We start from the raw sequence: 19,101 nt of genomic DNA, 5'->3' as shown, positions 1-19,101 counted from the left end.
TCCGACATTGGGAAAGTCCAGTGTGCATATTTGACAGCGTGTTCCTGACCCGCTGTCTATCATTTTCAATTTAACAGCTGACCCGCCACCCATCCCACCCGCCACCCATCCCACCCACTGTGGGCCGGCAAAATTCCAGCCAGAATCATGATATACATGGTGACATGTACAGGGTTTAGTATAAACTAAATACAAATTAGTAAACAGAAACCTCAATAACTCCTTTTGTGACCTGGTGAGTAATACACTGCCAAATGAGCTACTAAGCTGTCGGGTTCAATGGCCATTCTGCTCTAAGTTAGCTGATCTTATCTGGAAGAATGTTGAGGCATTATAACTAGCCTCAGATTCTCCAGAGCAGGAAAGAGAAAAAAACGCTAGTGTTCCTGCTTCTGATTCATGTCCGGCAACTCTTGTTAGGCTGTGAATATGTGTGGACATGAATTGAGTAGACATCCATCTCTACTCAGATGCTCCTCATAATAAATTGCCTATCTAGGATTTAGGATCACATAAAAGAAAGAAAGACATGCATTTATATAGCACCTTTCACAACCACTGATGTCTCAAAGCGCTTTACAGCCATTTAAATACATTTGAAGGGTAGTCACTGTTGTAATGTGGGAAGCATGGCAACCAATTCTCACACAGCAAGCTCCCACAAACAGCAATGTGATAATGACCAGATAATCTGTTTTTGTTATGTTGATTGAGGGATAAATATTGGCCAGGACACCGGGGATTATTCCCCTGCTCTTCTTCAAAATAGTGCCATGGGATCTTTTGCATTCACCTGAGAGAGCAGACAGGGCCTCAATTTAACATCTCATCTGAAAGACTGCGTGAGGCTTGAATCCAAAACCTTCTGACTCAAAAGCAAGTGCACTACCCACTTTAAAAAAAAAAATACTTTATTGAACATTAAGAACATTTACAACATCGTGATCATTTCATTGTATCATACAAATCAATTCCGCCGCTCTGCACAGCCATTCCGCCACCACATTTTAACATCAAAACCTGAAGTTTAATTTGTCTCCTGTAATATATATTAATCGATTGTACTTTAGAAATTGATTGTAAAATACTATCTTTAAATTCCATTCTGAATAAAACATCCACAGAGCCTTATAATGATCTTTTAGCTTATATTTGAAATACTCTTTTAGATTGATTATCCTCCCCTTAAAAAACAGAGCATTCCTTCTTTGCACAATCACGAATCTAGCCAAACTGAACATTAAATTAATTGCTGCTCCACTGGACTCAGGCAGACTGTCCTGCAATCCCCATCTCAAAATTGAGTCCCACGGATTCCCATTCTCGCTCTTCGGTCCCCACCCAGCAAAAGAACGCCACACAACTGTTGAACATAGTACTTAAAATCATTTAACTGTTGACATAACACCAGTAAATGGGAAAGAGTCTCATCCCATGTCACACACATGGGCAAGTTGCCCCCTCCACTCGTCCAATCTTGCACAAGACAAACGTGGTAAAAATCCGGTTATGAGCAAATTTGAAATCCAGTTCAATCCACTCTGGACATTTAAAATTTGCCCACACTCCCAAATCCTGTTGATATCCAGCAGTGGGTATATACCCTGCCAAAACTCCTGACCAGCAGGTGTCTTGAATTTCCATTCTCTAAATACTTCATAGAAATCTCGAGTGTTACAGTTGTCCAATTGGACCAACTCTCCACCTCTCTCCAGCAGAAAGCTTGGAAAAGCAGGACGCATTTTACTTCCTTTGGAGATTTCCGCATTTATTTCTTCCATCCAATTCTGTGGCATTGCCCTCACAATCTGCTCATACATGATCCCTATTGCTTTTTCCACTACCTCCTGATCCTCCTCCCCCACCATGTCCCTCACTATCGCTTCTGGCAACCAACCTGGAATTACCTCGTATAATATATCTTTCACACATATAATACCAGCTTTTATAAAAGCTTGATTAAATAAAACCTCTCCTTCGATGTTGACCCAGCTGTTCAAAAATAAGGGCTGATCTAAAAATTTCTCAGCCCCCTTGGGCACAAACTGTACAAAAATTGGGCCGAAGTCTCTACAACCCCCTTATAAAACCTAAGGAGAAGTTTAATCGATTGCAAAAACATATCATTGTATTCCATATACAATATCTCCTGCCCTCCTATCCCACTTTGTTTTAAAAAATATTCAAAACAACTCTTCCAAAAACTTGCATTTGACTTCTGAAGAAATCTCTTCACCCATTTGATTCTAAAGGATTTTTTCTTCAAATCAACATCTGGGAAATTGAGTCCCCCCCTGATTTCTCCGTCCAATGATGGTATTGTAAGCCACCAAGGCTGGTTTCCCTTCCCATAAAAACCTCATACAAGCCCCGCGGATGGTCTTTTCCACCCACTCAGGAATATCCTCCACCATCAATAAGTACCATAGCTTAGATAGCAGGAGAGAAGACACCACTGTCGCTCTTCCTTGCACTTTCAACCACCTTCTTTCCCATCTTCCCAAAATCTTTTTAATTTTCATTACCTTTGGTTCCCAATTTAATCGATCTACTTCATCCCTGTCTTTCTTGCACCCCATATGCACCCCCAGAACTTCCAAAACCTGCACCACCTTACAGGAACTTTCTCCAAACTATTCCCCCCTACCCCTTCCTGCAACCAGGCATTGGAACTTACTATAATTCACTCTGGCTCCTGAAGCTCTACAATATTCCTCCACTACATCCATAGCTTTCCTCACTGACTCCCCATTTCTCAATGTTAAGGTTGTGTCAACTGCATATTGGTGTATCACCGACACTAAATATGTTTGAATCAAAAATCTTTATCCACTCAATTAAATTTTCCCCGAAACCAAATGCTTCCAAAACCTTCAACAAAAACTCATAAGAGACCCTATCAAAGGCTTTCTCTTGCTCTATCTTTAATACATAAGCCTCCCTCCCACTCTCTTCCATGAGCTCTATCGCATCTCAGATTGAGACCAGAGTCTGCGATGTCCTGGCCTATGATTCTATAGGACTGAGAGGGCAAAACAATCAGCGGCAACACATTTGCCATAACCCTCGCCAAGATCTTATAATCCACATTTAATAATGCAATGGGCCTCCAATTCTTCAGATCCCTTCTATCCCTTTATTTTTATAAGCTAAGCTTATGACACCTCTCCTCATAGATGGGGACAGGCTTTCCTCAATTTTAATTTCCTTAAAAACTTCTAAGAGTAATGGACTTGAAATCTTGAAAAATTCTTTATAAAATTCTGCACTTAGTCCATCAGACCATGGGCTTTTCCACCCCTTCATTCCACTTATTGCTACTTTTATTTCCGCTAATCCTACTTCTTTGTCACACATGCTTCTCTCATCCTCCTTTAAATCCTCTTCAATAAAAGCACTAACCTTCTCCATCGCCAAATTGGAAATGCCTTCTTTTGTATATAACTCATGATAAAACTGCTAGCCGCCTTTAAAATCTCCCCACTTTCATGAATGATCTTCTCCCCAACCTTCAACTCTCCAATTAATGATAATCTCTGTCGCAGCTTCTCTTGCTCTAGAAAATATCTACTGCATCTTTCGCCCTCCAATGCATCTCTAGCCTTTGCACAGAGAATGGCCCCCTTGCATTTTTCAGCCTGCAATAATTCCCACTCTTCCTTTAGCACCCGGAACTTAGTCTCAGCTCCCTTACCCCCTCTGTCAACTGCTTTACAGACATCCGTAAACCTTTTGTTTATATTCTCTTCTCGACGCCGGTTAGCTGCTGCTCTCTTTTTCTCATAACTTACCAAAAAAACTTTTACCTCATATTTGAAATTGTCCCACCAAACTCTTCTTTCTTTTAAGAACAAAGGTTCCTTCCGAGCATTCTTTATTACAGTATATTTAAATCCCTTCTTTATAAGCAATTTCTTTCAGGTATTGATTGTTTAAAATCCACAGCCCTGAACCAATCTTAACTCTGCAGTTTCTAATTCTAAGAACCAAAGCCCAGTGGTCACTAAAAAATACTTTTCCATAATAAATCTCCATCACCTCAGAACTTAACTCTTCCCGCTTTAACACAAAATCTATTTGGCTCTGTTTTAAAGCATCACCCACTCAACCTGTTCTGGAGAACTCCCTTTTTATGGGGTTCCGGTCCCTCCACAAGTCTCTCAATTTAAATTTGCCATCATTTTTACAATCATCCCTCTGGAGTTATCATCCTTAAAGGTCATCTGGGCTGAAATGTCCATCCAAGATAAAAATACATTAAAATCCCCCACTATACAAGGATTTTCCACCTCTGCCACTTCAGTGAATGTCCCCCGAAAAAATGTGCAATGCTTGCAATGGTCGTTCGGTGCATAGATATTAAAGAGATCGCAATTAAATTCCTCCATTTTTACCCTTAGCCATAAAAATCTCCCCTCAGTGTCCTTGTCCACCAAGGCAATGTTCTATTTTATGGACGGACTCATCAAAACAGCCACCCCTCTACGGTTATTGTTTGCACAACTTGCAAACACCTCTCCCTTCCAAACCTTCTGAATTCATTGTAGGATATCCTCATCCCAAAAGGTTTCTTGCAGGCACAAGAATTCCGTGCCTTTAAAACCCAACAACAACTGCTGCAATTTCTTCTCACCCCTCAGTCCATTCACATTAATCGAGACCAATGTAATCATGGCTCCGAAGAAGGGAAGTATGCCTGATAATCTCCCCATCATTTAATCTATGACCTTTCCCTCCTCTCATGCTCCTTCCCAACTTTTCGGCCAGCTGTTGCTTTTTCCTGCAGCCTCTGACTCATTTTCACCTCCTGTTTGAACCTTCCCTCCTGTTTCAGCATCTTCCTTGCATTAAGTTTGGGCCAAGAAGCTACCCTTTCTCCCACCTTCTGCCCTTCACTAACATTTCCCTTTCCACATGATGCCACCCCCCACTTCCATGTCTCTGTCCCCCTCTAATTCCTCACTCTCAAGCTCTTCTGTAACCCTCTGTGCCTGCTCCCCATCAGATACATAATCCTGCTTCCCGTCAGATACATCATCTCCCGTAAAGAGTCTTCCTGCTATCGCGGTTTCTCCAATAGTGCTGCTCCCTTCGACCTCATCTCCACCTCTGACACTTGCTCCCTGATCCATCTCTCTCTGGGACAATGGCGCACCTATATTGCTCCCTTCTGGCATCTTTGTCTCGCTGCTCCCGTACTGCTGCCCCTTGAAGGCTCCTGCCTCTTGCACCCTTTCCTCTTTTTGCCCCCTCCTGCTCACCGAGATGTCCGACTCCCCGTCTTTCTTTGGAGTACTTACATTTACCACGCACCCCGCTCCTGCCTCCTCTCCCCCCACGGACACTAGATTCTTTAGGGAGAGCTGAAATGTATTAAGGCTCGAGTCTGCACTCAACCCTTGCTGCCCTCTGCTGTCTTTGTTCTTTTCCACTGTACTTGTTGTGTTTTCCACCATCTCCATCCTGTTCTCTGCTCTGCAATTTTCTGCCTCTTCCTGTGCTCTTTTTCCTTCAACTTACCAGCTGTGACTTCTGACTGCTCCGGCCATTCCACTCACACCTCCTGCTCCTTCTCCCATCTCCTCCTCACTCATAGAGCTTGCTTCTGCCTCACACTCACAGCAGTTGGGGCCTTTGTGACACACCCCATAGCTCTCCGTCTTGCAACTCCGAGCGATGTGTCCAGACTCGCCGCAATTATAACAGTACAAGTCTGGACAGTTTCTTACAAGATGGTCGTGTCCAAGGCAATAATAACAAACCTTCACTTGGTTATCATGCAGTACTCGGAAGTACTGCACTCATTCCATTGTCTCAAATTTCATGCCGTACGGTAATGACTACACCCCTCTGGGAAATGCACCTTTACGTAACAGGTTCCATCTGCGAACCGTGTGCCTGGATAGTATCTCCTCTTTATTGCTGAGCAAATTTTAATGTCCCATGACTCCAACTTTTTGATTAGTGCATCATCCTCAATATAAACTGGCAAGTTTAAGAATGAGACCACCACCTCTTCCGAATATAGCAGAGATACCTCCAAGAACTTATCGGCATCTTTCAAACTGAGTAAAAGTCTTTCCACCTCCTCTTGGCCACTGACTGTCACCTCAAAACTGTAGTGTATGTATCTTTAAGGGGAGAACTACTTTTTACAGCTCCTGTATACTGTAGTACTGGCAGTGACCACACCTGTATATAAACGCTGAGTAGGGATCTGTACTGATAGTGTTAGAGTAACCCTCATCCAGTAAACACCTGTTGATTGTTAATAACAACAGAAAATGCTGGAAAAACTCAGCAGGTCAGGCAACATCCGTGGAGAGAAATTTGAGTTGATGTTTCGGGTTGGACCCTTCTTCAAAACTGGAAAGAAAAGAAACTAGATCGGAGGCAGGGCTGCGATCGGACAAAAGATTAAAAGAAACAAAAGAAGTAAAAGAGATTAGAAGCTAGACGAGATGGTAATAGGCTGGGATTAGGTGTAAAGTGTACTGGCAGGGCAAAAGATAGCTGCCAGGTGTGAGAGAGAAACAAAAGGAAAGGGGGGGGGGAAAGGAGTGGAACAATTACAAGAGAAAATGAAATGGGGGCCGAGCTTATGATCTGAAATTGTTGAACTCGATATTGAGTCCGGAAGGCTGCAGACTGCCTAATCGGAAGATGAGGTGCTGTTCCTCGAGTTTACGTTGAGCTTCCGTGGAACAATACAAGAGGCCAAGGACGGTGAGGTCCGAGTGGGAATGGAGCGGTGAATTAAAATGACAGGCGACCGGAAGCTCGGGGTCACCCTTACGGACTGAACGGAGGTGTTCCGCAAAGCGGTCACCCAATCTGCGTTTGGTCTCCCCAATGTAGAGGAGACCGCATCGTGAGCAGCGAATACAGTATACTAGATTGCGAGAAGTACAAGTAAATCGCTGTTTCACCTGGAAGGGGTGTTTGGGGCCCTGGACAGTGGGAAGGGGGGAGGTATAGGGGCAGGTGTTACATCTCCTCCGCTTGCACGGGAAGGTGCCAGGTGAAGAGGAAGGGCTGTTTGGGGTGATAGAGGAGTGGACTAGGGTGTCTCGGAGGGAGCGGTCCCTGCGGAATGCTTAAAGGGGAGGGGAGGGGAAGATACGTTTGGTGGTGGGATCACTTTGGAGGTAGCGGAAATGCCGGAGGATGATCCGTTGAATGTGGAGGCTGGTGGGGTGAAAGGTGAGGACAAGGGGAACCCTATCGTGGTTCCGGGAGGGAGGGGCAGGGGTGAGGGCAGAAGTGCGGGAGATAGAACTGACACGGTCGAGGGCAGTGTCAACCACAGTAGAGGGGAACCCTCGGTTGCGGAAAAAGGAAGACATGTCTGAAGCACTGGTGTGGAAGGTGGAGTCGTCGGAGCAGATACGGCGGAGGCGGAGAAACTGGGAGAATGGAATAGAGTCCTTACAGGAAGCGGGGTGGGAGGAAGTGTAGTCCAGGTAGCTGTGGGAGCCAGTGGGCTTGTAGTAAATATTGGTCGATAACCTATCCCCAGAGATGGAGACGGAGAAGTCGAGGAAGGGAAGGGAAGAGTCCGAGATGGACCATGTGAAGGTGAGGGAAGGGTGGAAATTGGAGGCAAAGTGAATGAAATTGTGAAGTTCGGGGTGAGAGCAGGAAACGGCACCGATACAGTCATCAATGTATCGGAAAAAGAGGTGAGGGAGGGGACCCGAGTAGGACTGGAACAAAGATTGTTCCACATAGCCCACAAAAAGGCAGGCATAGCTAGGACCCATGCGGGTACCCATGGCAACACCTTTGATTTGGAGGAAATGAGTGGAGTTAAAGTAGAAGTTGTTCAATGTGAGAACAAGTTCAGCCAGGCGGAGGAGAGTCGTGGTGGATGTGGACTGGTCGGGCCTCTGTTCAAGGAAGAAGCAGAGCGCCCTCAGGCCATCCGGGTGGGGGATGGACGTGTAGAGGGATTGTACGTCCATGGTGAAAAGGAAGCGGTTGGGGCCAGGAAACTGGAAACTGTTAAAGTGGCGGAGGGCGTCCGAAGAGTCGCGGATGTAGGTGGGAAGGGACTGGACAAGGGGAGAAAAGATAGAGTCAAGATAGGAAGAGATAAGTTCTGTAGGGCAAGAACAGGCTGAAACGATGGGTCTACCAGGGCAGTCCTGTTTGTGGATCTTGGGAAGGAGGTAGAAGCGGGCTGTGCGGGGTTGGGGAACTATGAGGTTGGTGGCAGCAGGGGGAAGATCTCCAGAGGAGATGAGGTCAGTGACAGTCTTGGAAACGGTGGTTTGATGTTCAGTAGTGGGGTCATGGTCCAGTTGGAGGTAGGAGGAGGTGTCGGAGAGTTGGCGTTCAGCTTCCGCTAGGTAGAGGTCAGTACGCCAAACAACAACAGCACCACCCTTGTCAGCGGGTTTAATGACAATGTCAGGGTTGGATCTAAGAGAATGGAGTGCTGCAAGTTCAGAGGGAGGTAGGTTGGAGTGAGTGAGGGGAGCAGAGAAATGGAGACGGCCGATGTCACGGCAGCAGTTAGCAATGAAAAGATCTAGAGAGGGTAAGAGGCCAGGGGGAGGGGTCCAGGTAGAACGGGAATTCTGCAAGCGGGAGAAAGGGTCAGTTGTGCGGGGGGAAGACTCCTGGCCATTGAAGTGGGCACGGAGACGAAGGCGGCGGAAAAAGAGCTCAACATCGTGCCGAGCTCGAAATTCATTGAGGTGGGGGCGTAAGGGGATGAAGCTCAGGCCTTTGCTGAGGACTGGTCGTTCAGGGTCAGAGAGTGGAAGGTCAGAGGGGATAGTGAAAACGCGGCAGGGGGTGGGATTGGGAGAAGGGGGGTCAGAGGAAAGTGAAGGGGAAGAAGGTTCCGGAGGGGCGTTGGTGTCCAAGAGTTGATGAAGCTTGCGATCCTTGACATTGGAAAGGAAGAAGAAAAGTTTTTTGTTGAAGTGTCGGATGAGTCGAAGGATGAAATGGAACTGTGGACCCGGACAGCTTTGAGATAGAGTGCGCCGGTGTTGCTGAAGAGAGAAGTCGAGTGTGTTCATGTGGCGCCGCATGGCGTTGAGCGTGGATCTCAGGATGCGGCGAGAGCAGTAGTTCGAGGAACGATGAATATCTTGGAGATATTTGTAATCCTGGGTGGATCCGAAGCACGAAGGGTGGAAGTTTAGTTGGAATCCACGTGGAGTAAGTTGGAACCGGAGACAGTTGCTGAGGAAAATGATGTGGCTGTGAAACCGAGTCTTGGCAGATACCTGATCAAACACGAGAAGGGAAACTGAAAGTAATGAAGATGAACAAGGTTGAAGAGCCAAACGGAGATCCCGTTGAAGAGAAGAGCAGAACTTCTTCAAGGTAGGCATTCCTAGAAGAGGTGTGGCAGTGAACCAAACACTAGTACGATAGCAAAATACTGCAGTCGCCTGTCATTTTAATTCACCGCTCCATTCCCACTCGGACCTCACCGTCCTTGGCCTCTTGTATTGTTCCACGGAAGCTCAACGTAAACTCGAGGAACAGCACCTCATCTTCCGATTAGGCAGTCTGCAGCCTTCCGGACTCAATATCGAGTTCAACAATTTCAGATCATAAGCTCGGCCCCCATTTCATTTTCTCTTGTAATTGTTCCACTCCTTTCCCCCCCCCCCCCCCTTTCCTTTTGTTTCTCTCTCACACCTGGCAGCTATCTTTTGCCCTGCCAGTACACTTTACACCTAATCCCAGCCTATTACCATCTCGTCTAGCTTCTAATCTCTTTTACTTCTTTTGTTTCTTTTATTCTTTTGTCCGATCGCAGCCCTGCCTCCGATCTAGTTTCTTTTCTTTCCAGTTTTGAAGAAGGGTCCAACCCGAAACATCAACTCAAATTTCTCTCCACGGATGTTGCCTGACCTGCTGAGTTTTTCCAGCATTTTCTGTTGTTATTTCGGATTTCCAACATCTGCAGTATTTTGCTATCGTACCTGTTGATTGTTCCTCTGCAGTCTCTGTTTATTTCTTGAAGGACACCATACATCAAGATTCACGGATTTAACATTGGCGATGAGGCTTTTCGAACCTACCTGCAACTCTGCAGAGGAAGGCCGATTCCAGAGGCACGGGTGTCGAACATCCAGCGGAGACTCCAGCGAGGTGGGCTGGCAACAGGTACGGCGCAGACCCTTCCCGCACAGCGGCGGCTAGAGCCGACCGACGGCACAGGAAAAGGCTGAGCAGCGTTGACGGGAGCAGAGAGAGAGGGTAAAGCGCCCAGGGCGCAGCCGGGTTTCAGGACCGAGTAGCGTCAACAAGAGAGGCACGCAGGAAAACGCGCAGAGCGCGGCTGGTGTTCAAGGGCTGAACAGCGTCCGCGGGGGAAGAAAGGAAAGCGCGGGAGACGCCATTTGAGCCGCAGCAAAGAAGAAGGGAGAGCGCGGGAGATGCCATTTTTGAGCCGCAGCAGAGAAGAAGGGAGAGCGCGGGAGATGCCATTTTGAGCCACAGCGGAGAAGAAGGGATAGCGTGGGAAACGTTGTTTTTAGCCAGTCTAACCACACCTAGGGATGCTGAAGAGTGGCAGTGTCACAGCGTTCGACAATGAATTCGCAGATTGGGCGACATATGTAGAACGCATAGAAGTGTACTGCAAGGCGAAATAAGTGCCAGATTCCAGGAAAGCATTGGTATTGTTGAATTCCATGGGTGCAAAAACATATGGCTTACTGCGAAGCCTAGTAACCCCAGAGAAGCCAGTGGAAAAGGATTTTGAAGGCATAGTGGCCATCCTACAGGACCACTTAAACCCCACACTGCTGCTGATAGCAGAAAGATTTAAGTTTCACAAAAGGAACCAGCATAAAGATGAAAGTAATGCTGAGTATTTAATGGAACGGCGCAAGCTATCGAAACACTGCCAGTTTGGAATGGGACTAGCAGATACTTTAAGGGACAAGTTTGTGTGTGGGCTTCAAAGTGAAGGAACCCAGAAACGGCTTCTATCAGGAAAGGATCTTACGCTGGACAAGGCTTTCAGCATGGCAGTATCACACGAAGCAGCCGCAAGGGGCGCGGCAGAGATACAACGGAGTCCGCAAGAATATGGCACAAATGAAATGTCATATGGAGCAGTGAAGTGTTATCGCTGCGGCAGAACAACACACGACCATAAAAATTGTTGGTTCAAGGACCAAGTGTGCAGACAGAGTGGAAAAGTAGGACACATAGCAAGAGTCTGCAGGTCGGGAAAGGAAACCAGCAGCAAGAAATCTCCACAGGAGAAGTACAAAAATGTACATAAGGTGATGGACAATAGTTCAGACGAACAGAAAAGTGATACAGACTCCGGAAGCAAGGAGCTGGGTTGTCTGAAACTACATAAAGTAATCAAAATGGAGGATCACCAAACTATCTGGGTCACGCTCAAGATAGACGGAGTCCAAGTGAAAATGGAATTGGACACAGGATCAGCCCTAACAGTCATAAACCGAAGGGACTACAAGCGGATATTCTCACATATACCCTTGAGAGATACAGAGATTGTCTTGAAGACGTACACGGGGCAAAAAGTCTACCCCAAAGGAAAAATAAGGGTGAACATTATATATAACGGCAAGGAAACACCAAAAATGGACCTATATGTATTGCCAGATGGAGGACCACCACTACTAGGACGTGAATGGATCCGGAAGATACAGCTAGATTGGCATTCCATACAAGCACTGACTGTAGATGCCAAAAAGGATGATGACGTCACACCTGGACGACTGTCAAAAATGCTAACTGACGCACAAGAAGTGTTCCAGCAGGGACTTGGAACACTAAAAGGCATAACAGCGACGATCAAAATAGAGGAAAATGCAAGCCCAAAGTTTTTTAAGGCCAGACCGGTGCCTTATGCGATCCGCCCAGCCGTCGAAGCAGAGCTGGAAGGTTTGGAACGTTCTGGAGTACTGTCCAAAGTGGACTGGAGCGAGTGGGCTACACCCATCATTCCTGTAATGAAGAGGTCGTTGAGTAATACGCCTGGGGAACCAAAGAAGGTTCGCATCTGTGGGGACTTTAAGGTGACAATGAACCCAGTCCTTCACACGGTACAATATCCGCTTCCGCGGATTGAAGATATTTTCGTCTCGCTATCTGGAGGAAAACGCTTCACTAAGATTGATCTGGCCCAGGCGTACCTGCAAATGAAGGTAGAAGAAGCCTCGAAACAGTACCTCACGATCAACACTCATAAAGGGTCTCTACCAATACAACCGGCTGGTGTTTGGGGTAGCATCAGCTCTGGCTACTTGGCAAAGGGCAATGGATCAAGTCCTGCAAGGGATTCCAGGGACCCAGTGTTATTTGGACGACATCCTGGTCATGGGCGAAAATGAAAGTGGTCACCTCGCCAACCTGGAACAGGTGCTCACTAGATTAAAGGAATATGGGCTCCGAGCTAATCGCCACAAATGCGAGTTTTTCCAGAAGCAGATCTCGTATTGTTTCCACGTTATTGATGAAGAGTGGTTACATAAGTCCCCTGAAAAGATTGAGGCAGTAGTCAAGGCTCCAGCACCGGAAAATGTGTCACAACTGAGGTCGTTCCTCGGGCTGGTGAACTACTACCATAAGTTCTTGCCGAATTTGTCGACAGTACTACACCCACTGAACACCCTACTGCAAACGGGGGTACCATGGAAGTGGAATGACGAATGTAAACGAGCTTTCCAGAAGTGCAAAGAATTGATCACATCAAAAGAGGTGTTGGCTCATTTCAACCCAGCACTACCAATTCGGTTGGCGTGTGGTGCATCACCCTATGGTATTGAAGCGGTGCTGTCGCAGAAATTCCCGGACGGCTCGGAGAAGCCAGTAGCCTTTGCGTCTCAGTCACTAACCTCAGCCGAGCGTAACTACACACAGATTGACAGGGAGGCCCTCAGCCTAGTGTGGGGAGTGAAAAAGTTCAACCACTATCTGCACGGCAGAAGTTCACCTTGCTGACTGACCACCAACCACTTGTCTCCATCTTTAATCCAAAGAAGGGCGTTCTGGTGATGACTGCGCAATGGCTACAAAGATGGTCCCTTTTTCTAGGGGCGAACCAATATGAAATAGAGTATAAGGGCACGAAACAGCATGGAAACGCTGATGGGCTATCACGCCTGCCACTGCCTACGGTGGAGGAAGCACCAGCAGCGGACCCTGTCGAAATATTTTATTCGACTATAATTGAACGCTTGCCAGTAACTAACGCGGATATAGATAAGGAGACCCGAAATGACCCGACACTGTCTCGGGTATATGACTTGACGGTGAAGGGATGGCCAACACATGGCGACTCACTGTTGCCAGCATTCTCATCCAGAAGAGAACAGCTGTCAGTATGCCAGGGGACCTTGATGTGTGGATCCCGAGTGGTAATTCCACCCAAGTTAAGGGAGAGAGTGCTCAATGAGCTTCACAAAGGCCATCTGGGAGGGGTGAAAATGAAAAGCCTTGCTAGGGCTTATGTGTGGTGGCCGGGGATCGATCAGAAAATCGAGGACCTGACAAAGAGCTGCTCAGGATGCCAGAAGGTCCAAAATGCACCACCACATGCCCCTCTACACCCATGGGAGTGGCCCTCCGCTCCATGGCAACGGGAGCATATTGATTTTGCTGGTCCATTCATGGACTCAATGTTTTAATAGCCGTGGATGCGCACTCGAAATGGCCTGAGGTGATCAAAATGTCCTCCACCACCACGGAGAAAACTATTGCAGTCCTATGGACCATATTTGCCAGGAATGTCTTGCCAGAGCAGATTTGCTCTGATAACGGACCACAGTTTGTGTCCGAAGAGTTTCAGAAATTTATGAAAAGGAATGGGGTAAGGCATTACACATCCGCCCTGTATCATCCAGCCACAAATGGATTGGCTGAGAGGTTCGTACAAACCTTTAAAAAGGCAGTAAGGGCCATATGCGATGACGACATTCCACTGCAGCATAAGGTGGACAATTTCCTGTTAGCCTACAGAAATGCGACACATGCAGTCACCAACCAGACCCCGGCCATGATGTTCTTTAACCGAAGGTTGAGATCTCATCTGGATTTGCTCAGACCAAATGTAAAAAGAGATGTTGATAATAAGCAATTCCAGCACATCAATGAGAAGCCGACAAGGAGCTTCAATGTAGGGCAACCAGTCTTGGCCCGCGACTACCGAACAGAGAAATGGCAACCAGGAACGATATGCACACAGCAGGGGCCACTAATGTACACAGTGGATGTTGGGGAGAACATTGTGAGACACCATGTCGACCAGATCCTAGAGTCACAGGAACGAGTCAACCCCATGTCTCGCATACCTGGTGATGAATCCGATATACAGGTAGCATCTACCCCAGAAACAGTAGCATCGGAAGCTGATGAACCACCCGACGACAGGGGGCCAGAATCGCCTCTGCACCAAGAGCAAGACACTCAGGAAAGGCGCTATCCAGAAAGGATCAGGAAGCTGCCCCAGAGACTGAATCTATAAATGGACTATTTTCAGTTAATGTTGCATGTTAAAAGTGTTAATTGTTAAATGAATGTTATGGTACTGTTAATCTAAAAGGGGAGGCATTGTAGTATATGTACCTTTAAGGGGAGAACTACTTTTTACAGCTCCTGTATACTGTAGTACCGGCAGTGACCACACCTGTATATAAACCCAGAGTAGGTATCTGTACTGTTAGTTTTAGAGTAACCCTCATCCAGTAAACACCTGTTGATTGTTCCTCTGCAGTCCCTGTCTATTTCTTGAAGGACACCATACATCAAGATTCACGGATTTAACAAAACCCAACATTCGTCTTTGGTCAGCAGGCAAAGCAGCTACCCTCGCTACAGTCCTCATGTACCGCTTGGATAATATCATATCTCCTTATCCTCGCACTGAACCACCACCGTGTTTTCTTTTCCAAACCTCCTGGGGTCCTGGCTCAAATCTTTGGGCCTTTTTCTTTCCCTTCCAACCACAGTTTCTCCCCTAATTAAATTCATCTTGGGAACACTGTCCTCTGAGGGGCCCGGCACTCCGGACCCCTCAGCAGCCATCTGGCTGTTGTTTATGGGCCAAAAAGACCCTAAAACCTGAAAAAAATCAATAACCCACCACCAACTGCTTACAAACTCACCCCAACTCCCTGCAGCAATCAGGCAACCAGTAACACCTGCTCACTCCTAGCCCCTCCCACCTAGAGAGTGCTACCCACTGAGCCACAGCTGACACATGAAGAATAGTAACAAGGTTGAGATCTAAAAGGCTGCCACCATCTAACGTGAATCACCGCATTCAGAAAGGAGAAAGTTGGAATAAAACACAAAGCTGCAATGTGGAGCACATCCTGGAACCGCAATGCTATGAAAGGCTGAACTTTGCATCTGTTTCAGACACACTGAGGGTAATTTTGACTTTGTGCGATAGTGTAAAATGGGCAAAATCAGATCAGCCCCCTTTGCATATCGCTCACGATTTTCATTATCATTGTCTTCAATGGAAATGAATATCAGGAGAGACGTATAACGGGTGGTTGATCCGATATCGCCCATTTTACACTATCACAAACAGTCAAAATTACCCCTTTTATGTGATATTACATATCTTGTTGCAAATTATGCTTACAAAGCTTTCAGTGATGGCATTGAACCTTGCATTTATGAAATTTGAAGGGTGCAACTAGGGATAGGCAATAAATGTAGCCTTGCCAGTATTGCCCAGATCCCAAAAATGAATAAAAAAGGAAATTTTGAAAAAAGAGGAGAGTACTGTATTAAGGTCCTGAAGAGGATTAATAAACTCAATCCATACATATTGTTTACTATGGTCAAAGATTCAAGTACCAGAGGATGCAAATTTAGAATCATATATTTGTCTATTTTCAAAATATGCCCTGATTTTCATAGATTGAATGACCCTATCATCAAAATGGCGGTGAGTATAATTTTGCTATGGGTGATTTCATGTAACAAAAAATTGTTATAGGCCAATAATGATTCATGAGTATTAATGTTCATTTCATGCTTTTCAAACAACTAATTACCATTTAGCCAGCGTAAATGAAAAATATTTAATTTAATTAATCCTGCTGTGGTGTGTGCAAAACCTTAGCATAAAGGCTCAGTGGCAAACCCATAAAGCTTACTTAACTGAATATCCAACTGAGGTCTTTCTGGATTGCGTAATGGAGAAATGGACAAACCTTTCTGGTCAAGCAGGATAGTCCACTGATATGCTGTGGAGAAAAAGAGCTTGGCTATGGGACATGGAGCCTATGAGGCTAGGCTTGACAACTGTGAGGTGTTGAACAGAAGTTTGGAAGAACTCTTGTAAATTGACAAAGGGCATTGGGATAAGGCAAAAATATTATCGTGAAGTAGAAAGACTGGACAGATATTGAAATAAAGTTATGGGTTAGTTACAGAGATTTTCAGAAAAAATACTGACAGAGATAAATAAATAGATTTCAATGCCAGAAATCATCCTGATTTGATATAGAGATGAAGAACACATATGGAGCTGAAGTTAAGTGGTAGCTATTGATATTTTCAACAAAAAATCCTGCAATTATATAGAGAATGAATTCCATTAGTCAAACCACCCTATCTTAATCCACGCTGCTAATTATTAAAAGTGAAATTCATACGTATTTATTAGGAGATGAGTTTGGATGGTGTGCTGACAAACTGTTACATAAGAACACTAGCTGGGGGTGCCCGGCGGTGCCGAGGCTTTTCCGAGGGCATGTTGTTGTTGGAAGAGAGAGAGAGAGTGCGAGTGGGGGGGGGAAGAGAGAGAGCGAGTGGGGGGGGGAAGAGAGAGAGCGAGTGGGGGGGGGAAAGAGAGAGAGAGCGGGGGGGAAGAGAGAGAGCGAGTGGGGGAAGAGAGAGAGCGAGTGGGGGGGAAGAGAGAGAGCGAGTGGGGGGGGAAGAGAGAGAGCGAGTGGGGGGGAAGAGAGAGAGCGAGTGGGGGGAAGAGAGAGAGCGAGTGGGGGGAAGAGAGAGAGCGAGTGGGGGGGAAGAGAGAGAGCGAGTGGGGGGGAAGAGAGAGAGCGAGTGGGGGGGGAAGAGAGAGAGCGCGACTGGGGGGGAAGAGAGAGAGCGCGACTGGGGGGGAAGAGAGAGAGCGCGACTGGGGGGGAAGAGAGAGAGAGAGCGACTGGGGGGGAAGAGAGAGAGTGCGACTGGGGGGTAGAGAGAAAGCGATGGGGGGGAAGAGAGAGAGCGCGACTGGGGGGGGAAGAGAGAGAGCACGACGGGGGGGAAGAGAGAGAGCGACTGGGGGAAGAGAGAGAGCGATGGGGGGGAAGAGAGAGAGCGACTGGGGGGGAAGAGAGGGAGCGACTGGGGGGGGAAGAGAGAGAGCGACTGGGGGGAAGAGAGAGAGCGACTGGGGGGGGAAGAGAGAGCGACTGGGGGTGAAGAGAGAGCGACTGGGGGGGAAGAGAGAGCGACTGGGGTGGGGAAGAGAGAGCGACTGGGGGGGGAAGAGAGAGCGACTGGGGGGGTGAAGAGAGAGAGACTGGGGGGGAGAGAGAGCGACGGGGGGGAAGAGAGAGAGCGACGGGGGGAAGAGAGAGAGCGACGGGGGAAGAGAGAGAGCGACGGGGGGGAAGAGAGAGAGCGACGGGGGGAAGAGAGGCTAATGAGGTTATTTAGCCAGTTTTTATTGAACATTTTTACACACACTCCCCCCCTCCCTCACACACACACTCCCCCCCTCCCTCACACACACAAAGTCCCCCCCTCACACACACACTCCCCCCTCCCCTCTCCCCCCTCTCCCTCACACTCCCCCCCTCCCTCACACTCCCCCTCCTCTCCCTCACACTCCCTCCCCCTCTCCCTCACACTCCCCCCTCTCCCTCACACTCCCCCCTCTCCCTCACACTCCCACCCCACTCTCCCTCACACTCCCCCCTCACACTACCCCCCTCCCTCACACTCCCCCGCCTTCAAACTCCCCCCCCACACTCCCCACCTCTCCCTCACACTCCCCCTCTCCCTCACACTCCCCCCCTCTCCCTCACACTCCCCCCCTCTCCCTCACACTCCCCCCATCTCCCTCACACTCCCCCCTCACACTCCCCCCTCACACTCCCCCCTCACATTCCCCCCCTCTCCCTCACACTCCCCCCTCTCCCTCACACTCGCCCCTCCCCCCTCTCCCCCCACTCCCTCACTCTCCTCCCCCTCCCTCACACTCCCACCCCCTCTCCCTCACACTCCCCCCTCTCCCTCACACTCCCACCCCCTCTCCTTCACACTCCTCCCCTCTCCCTCACACTCCCCCCCTCTCCCTCACACTCCCCCCCTCTCCCTCACACTCCCCCCTCTCTCTCGCACTCCCCCCCTCTCCCTCACACTCCCCCCCTCTCCCTTACACTCCCACCCTCTCCCTCACACTCCCCCCCCTCTCCCTCACACTCTCCTCCCCCCCCCTCACAATCTCCTCCCCCCCCCCCAGGCCCGACCGGACTCACCTCGGTAGCAGAACGGAGTCAGTCCGACAACGGGAGGCCGAGGTTCCTGCTGGTGAACAAGGCGGGCCTTTGGGCCCAGTTGGCAGACTCCCGTGTCCGATTGAGATCGGGGACAGCCGTTTAAAAAACGCCGGTTTTGCCGGTCCCGCACTCATGGGAAGAGAGAGAGGGGGAAGTAGAGAGAGAGAGAGGGAAGAGGAGAGAGAGAAGGAGAGGGAGGGAGGGAAGAGGAGAAGGAGAGAGAGAGAGAGGGAAGAGGAGAGAGAGAGAGAGAGAGAGAGAGAATTTTTTTTATTTTAAAAACACCGGTTTTGCCGGTCCCGCACTCACGGGAAGAGAGAGAGGGGGAAGTAGAGAGAGAGAGAGGGAAGAGGAGAGAGAGAAGGAGAGGGAGAGAGGGAATAGGAGAAGGAGAGGGAGAGAGTGGGAAGAGAGAGGGAGGGAGAAATTTTTTGAGCTTCAGGCCTGCCTGCAGCGGGCCTGGAGAGCAGCCCCGAGTCCCCCCTGCGCGAGGGTGAGGAGAAGGAGGGGGGGACGGCGGCGGTTAGGGGATCACTTTATTTCCTACTGTTGCTAAACACAATTTAAAACTCAAATAAATTGTTATTTAATTTCCTAACACATAATTCAAATATTTACC

This window comes from Somniosus microcephalus, chromosome 10 (assembly GCF_052327205.1).
Source record: "Somniosus microcephalus isolate GS21.2 chromosome 10, FLI_Smic_1.0, whole genome shotgun sequence".
In the NCBI taxonomy this organism is placed as follows: Eukaryota; Metazoa; Chordata; class Chondrichthyes; order Squaliformes; family Somniosidae; genus Somniosus; species Somniosus microcephalus.
This window is presented reverse-complemented; position numbering follows the sequence as displayed.